The sequence below is a fragment of the Taeniopygia guttata genome, chromosome 25, assembly GCF_048771995.1.
Source record: "Taeniopygia guttata chromosome 25, bTaeGut7.mat, whole genome shotgun sequence".
Taxonomy (NCBI): domain Eukaryota; kingdom Metazoa; phylum Chordata; class Aves; order Passeriformes; family Estrildidae; genus Taeniopygia; species Taeniopygia guttata.
In genome coordinates, this window is record NC_133050.1 from 486135 (window position 1) to 492183 (window position 6049).

A 6049-nucleotide genomic window follows, 5' to 3' on the forward strand; every position below is an offset into this window, starting at 1 on the left:
ACTGCTCTTTCCTAGGCAAGCTTCAAACTGCTGTCAGTCGTCCGTGCTCTCTGTTTTCTGCTGCCCTGCTCGTTGTAGAGGAGTACACAGCTCCACCTGACATTCAGTGCACAGCGAAGTCAACTGCAAAAAACCAGCAGCTGCTCACTCCCAAACACAAGGCGCTGTCTATGTCCTTGCTTCCCGAGCAATTCAGCACAGCCCTTCTTCTCTGCATCTGCCATCGAGATCTCTGCAACTCGTAAACTCAGGGTACGAACAAGAATTCTCCAGATTCGTCTGCATCAGGACCAAGTCAAAACGCAGGAAAGTCGTCCCGGAGCACCTGCCAGAAGCATGCCAGCGGTGAATTGAAAGGGCTGGCAGCTGCAGCCACCGTCCTCTAGCAGTGCCAAGGCTGCGCACACACGCCGCCTTCGTTCTTCGCCTCTCAGAAGCCAACCGCTCTCTCCGGCTGCCGGAGGCGAAGAAGCGGCTACTAGGTGCACCGCTGAAGTGAACCGCACTTGTAGGCTGCAAAGCGCGGTTTCGGCATAAAGAAGCCGGCAACCGCCGCTTTCCATGCGGACTGCTGCGGAGAGCCGAAGTCTGCGTCTCAAGCGGACTGCATCATAGCGAAAAGCTTTTCCAGCGTGTCTCGCAGGGAGAAAGCTTGCCAGCACAGTGCACGCATCCCGCCCTTGCCCAGAAACATATATTTGCTGAACACTCCAAAACCACTGCTCTTTCCTAGGCAAGCTTCAAACTGCTGTCAGACGTCCGTGCTCTCTGTTTTCTGCTGCCCTGCTCGTTGTAGAAGAGTGCACAGCTCAACCTGGCATTCATTGCACAGCGAAGTCAACTGCAAAAAACCAGCAGCTGCTCACTCCCAAACACAAGGCGCTGTCTATGTCCTTGCTTCCCGAGCAATTCAGCACAGCCCTTCTTTTCTGCAGCTGCTATCGAGTTCTCTGCAACTCGTAAACTCAGGGTACGAACAAGAATTCTCCAGATTCGTCTGCTTCAGGACCAAGTCAAAACGCAAAAAAGTCGTCCTGGAGCACCTGCCAGAAGCATGCCAGCGGTGAATTGAAAGGGCTGGCAGCTGCAGCCACCGTCTTCTAGCAGTGCCAAGGCTGCGCACACAAGCCGGTTTCGTTCTTCGCCTCTCAGAAGCCAACCGCTCTCCCTGGCTGCCTGAGGCGAAGAAGCTGCTACTAGGTGCACCGCTGACGTGAACCGCACTTGTAGGCTGCAAAGCGCGGCTTCGGCAGAAAGACGCTGTTAACCGCCGCTTTCCAGCGGACAGCTGCGGGGAGCCGGAGTCTGCGTCTCAAGCGGACTGCATCATGGCGAAAAGCTTTTCCAGCGCGTCTCGCAGGGATAAAGCTTGCCAGCACAGTGCACGCATCCCGCCCTTGCCCAGAAACATGGATTTGCTAAACACTCCAAAAACACTACTCTTTCCTAAGCAAGCTTCAAAATGCTGTCAGCCATCTGTGCTCTCTGTTTTCTGCTGTCCTGCTCGTTGTAGAAGAGTGCACTGCTCCACCTCTCATTCAGTGCACAGCGAAGTCAACTGCAAAAAACCAGCAGCTGCTCACTCCCAAACACAAGGCGCTGTCTATGTGCTTGCTTCCCGAGCAATTCAGCACAGCCCTTCTTCTCTGCAGCTGACATCGAGATCTCTGCAACTCGTACACTCAGGGTACGAACAAGAATTCTCCAGATTCGTCTGCATCAGGACCAAGTCAAAACGCAGGAAAGTCGTCCCGGAGCACCTGCCAGAATCATGCCAGAGGTGAACTGAAAGGGCTGGCAGCTGCAACCAGAGTCCTCTAGCAGTGCCAAGGCTGCGCACACAAGCTGGTTTCGTTCTTCGCCTCTCAGAAGCCAACCGCTCTCCCCGGCTGCCGCAGGCGAAGAAGCGGCTACTAGGTGCACCGCTGACGTGAACCGCACTTGTAGGCTGCAAAGCGCGGCTTCGGCAGAAAGACGCCGGCAACCGCCGCTTTCCAGCGGACAGCTGCGGGGAGCCGGAGTCTACGTCTCAAGCGGACTGCATCATGGCGAAAAGCTTTTCCAGCGCGTCTCGCAGGGATAAAGCTTGCCAGCACAGTGCACGCATCCCGCCCTTGCCCAGAAACATGGATTTGCTAAACACTCCAAAAACACTACTCTTTCCTAGGCAAGCTTCAAAATGCTGTCAGCCATCTGTGCTCTCTGTTTTCTGCTGTCCTGCTCGTTGTAGAAGAGTGCACTGCTCCACCTCTCATTCAGTGCACAGCGAAGTCAACTGCAAAAAACCAGCAGCTGCTCACTCCCAAACACAAGGCGCTGTCTATGTCCTTTCTTCCCGAGCAATTCAGCACAGCCCTTCTTCTCTGCAGCTGACATCGAGATCTCTGCATCTCGTAAACGCAGGGTACGAACAAGAATTCTCCAGATTCGTCTGCATCGGGACCAAGTCAAAACGCAGGAAAGTCGTCCTGGAGCACCTGCCAGAAGCATCCCAGAGGTGAACTGAAAGGGCTGGCAGCTGCAGTGTGGTAAGATAGGGACAGGCGGAGCGGAAGATTACCGGAATGTCACGGAAAAGATAGGCCCCTTCCCCCCTTTCTCTCTCCCCTGCTTATCTAGTTAACCCCAAGAGTCCCAGAAAAATGTAGCCACACCTGTTCTGGTAAATTTCCACTACCCACTGTCCCTGAAACCCCCAGCCCCCCTCTGACGTAGCAAAGACCCCCAAACCTATTTAAACCCATGAAATAAGATAATAAAGGCTTTCGACCGTCCACCAAATTGGTGCCAGCGTGTGTCGTTAGTCCGAGTAGCCCGGGCGAAGCCGGGCTGCCGTGCTGTCTTCTTGTAACCAGGTCGCCATTGTCTTTTATAAAGGCAACATCTGGTGCCGAAACCCGGGACAAAATTTGCCCGGTAGACGGGTTTCACCTGGACAGAAGCAGCGGCCAGGACGGTGGAACCGTACCCAGGCGTAGGGGAGACGTCCCCGGACCCGCGAGCGTCATGGACAGCGTCGCCTGGGTCGTAAGTATGAGGCAATGGAATATCGCATTTAAGCTCAGGGACTTTTATCTTGCTATAGCAAGGCTGCCTGGGCTTGGAGCAGCCGAATGCTCAGTGGATGCCATGCATCCGGGGATATGGGAACAGTATACAGCCACGCTAGCCAGAGAGGCAAAATCCTCAGGCGAAAGCGTTACGGCACAGAGCAAGGTAAAAAAAACCCCGCGCAAAGCAATAGAAAAGCAGGAGACGCGGAGTGCAGCACATATGTGTTTATTAGTCAAACCCGAGCTCGGGGGGGGGGCAAAAGCGCAGACCGTCCCTGAGGAGAGCCCACCCGGGACCGGAGACCCGAGAAAGCTCAGCGCGACAGCCCCTTCCCCGGATCGGAGCCCGGCCCGGCCCCGCCGGGGAGCGGAGCCCAGCCCAGCACAGAGGACCGTTCCCGCCGGAGCCCGGGGCGGCGCGTTCCGGGCGCCGCGGCCCCGCTTCCGCCGGAGCGCGCTCCGAGCGCCGCGGCCCCGCTCCCGCCGCAAATCGGACCCACCCGCAGCTCCGCGCCGCTTCCCCGCCGGCGTGCCAAGCGGAGCAGCGCCGAGCCCCGCCGCGGGGGCCCCCCGAAACGCCCCCGCCGCGGAAAACCCCCGGAAAACCCCCGCCGCAAAAAAGCCCCGAAAAGCCGCGGCTTGCCGACACGTCCCGCCGCCGCCGCCGGTCAGAGATCCGCGGTCAAAAGCGCAGCCGCGCGCGAAGCGCTCTTGGCGAGAGCCGACGGGAGAGACCGGAGTCGCGGGGGCCGCGGCTCGGGGAGAATCCCCGGCCGCGCGGCCATGCGGCCGTTTTGAAAATGGCGCCGGGTGCCGCGGAGGAGGGCGGAACCCGGGCGGTCCCGGCGCGAAAACTCAGACACCGCGCGATCTCAGAAACGCGCGCGCGCGGGAGAAAGGGGCGGAGAGCGGCTCGGAGCACAGAGCCAATCGGCAGCTGCGCCGGGAGCCGCCACCATATAAGGCAAAAACCACCCCCCGCAGGGGGCGCGGCGAGCCGGGGGGGCGGGAGCGGCGCCTCCCCCGCGGGGAGGAGCGAGCCCGGGGCCGAACAAAACGGCGCGGAGCCCCGGAAGTGCGCTGGCATTTGACTTCCGCCGCGGAGCCTGGCAACAACTCTGCTGGCCCCGAAGAGCCGGCGGAAGCTGACCGGAACCCCAAAACGAAAAATACAGAACCAGCACAGTTTAAAACAAAACCGAATAGAGTTCTAAGCCGCACCGAAAAGCGGTCACAATACCCCTTGAAGCTGCAGCAGAAAAAAGCATCTCGCCAAAAAATACAGGTCCCAACCCCCGGACACACGAGGGGCGGGGGGGGGGAGGGAGCGCGCGGGGGGGGGGAGAGCGCGCGCGGGCGAACCCAGCCCCCTCCCACCGCAAGCGGCGCCTGTGCCGCAGAATCAGCAGGGAATGCCCCGATACGGGACCCCGGGGTAGCCCTAGCTATGAAAGTGGGGAGAAAGCCCCCGGAGATGTAAGGAACGTGCTGCCTCTGTGGCAATCAGAACCCCCATGTAGTGAGACCATGAGAGCCGCTGCTGCACACCACTGCTAACAACCGAACTTGACCCTCACAACAAAACTAATGAGAAGCTATGAGTTCTATTTGCAGGGCACGCTTGTGAACCATCCCAGTAACACACACACCCCTGCTCCAGAAAGAGATAACAGACCACCAAACTGCCAGACAACACCTGAAAATCCCACGGTGGTAAGATCCAAACATGCACAGTGTCTTTCTTTATGCATTTTTACTGTTTAGAGGCTTGTGGCCAAGAGAACAAGCTAGCCCAAGCCACTGCCCTCTAATAAATACCCCATCCTTCGTGTTTCACATAGCCAGCCTGTTTAGAAGCTACCTTACTAACTCTAAATAAAACCAAATCAAACCTAACTAACCCCTATTAGTTTTGCTATGATATTAAACCCCCTTTTCTACGAAAGCAATGCTTTAAATACCCCCTTCAGTTACTCCACAGCCAATGTCCCCCACCAGTGCAAGTGAGACACCCCCCACAGAAGACCAATAAGTAAATAGTCCCATCCACATTTGAAATGTAAGTTTGCCAGAAACCCAAAATGAATCCTTATATATTCCTTACCAAGTTTAATAACTCTATCAACTTCTGTGTTCAAGTTCTGATTGTTTCTAAGGTCTTACATCACTCAGACAGAAAAATATACCATCTTCTCGAAGAACCTAACAGACTCCACAAAAGAGAAATCATCACAAGTATAACTATCGCGATGCTGCTCAGCTTGAGAGCAGCTAGCACCGCCACGGGCGTCTCAGCCATCTCAACCCAGCAGCACGGACTCTCCCAGCTGCAAATGACCATCGACGAAGACCTGCAGAAGATCAAAAAATCCATCTCCTATCTAGAGAAATCAATCTCTTCGCTTTCAGAAGTAGTTTTACAAAATAAGCAAAAACTAGACCTTTTAAAGCCTTCAGCACCTGCCTTAGAAAATCTACCCTGATCTACTAAACCACCCTTTCCTTAACAAGTTACAAGTCTGTACCTCACTCCAATGTCTCTATTTACAACTACCTCATTTTGTATATGATAAAGAGGGGGGAGATGTGGTAAGATAGGGACAGGCGGAGCGGAAGATTACCGGAATGTCACGGAAAAGATAGGCCCCTTCCCCCCTTTCTCTCTCCCCTGCTTATCTAGTTAACCCCAAGAGTCCCAGAAAAATGTAGCCACACCTGTTCTGGTAAATTTCCACTACCCACTGTCCCTGAAACCCCCAGCCCCCCTCTGACGTAGCAAAGACCCCCAAACCTATTTAAACCCATGAAATAAGATAATAAAGGCTTTCGACCGTCCACCAAATTGGTGCCAGCGTGTGTCGTTAGTCCGAGTAGCCCGGGCGAAGCCGGGCTGCCGTGCTGTCTTCTTGTAACCAGGTCGCCATTGTCTTTTATAAAGGCAACACTGCAGCCACCCTCCTCTAGCAGTGCCAAGGCTGCGCACACAAGCCGCTTTC

The 6049-nt window shown here is 55.8% G+C and overlaps 1 long non-coding RNA gene across 1 annotated transcript; it reads left to right on the forward strand.

Moving 5' to 3' along the window:
- The first annotated feature begins 2539 nt into the window (after positions 1–2539).
- On the forward strand, positions 2540–5135 carry LOC140680621 (uncharacterized). The gene is made up of 2 exons (XR_012051981.1): positions 2540–3027; positions 4668–5135. It is a non-coding gene; the product is annotated as an uncharacterized lncRNA (long non-coding RNA).
- Positions 5136–6049: the final 914 nt, after the last annotated feature.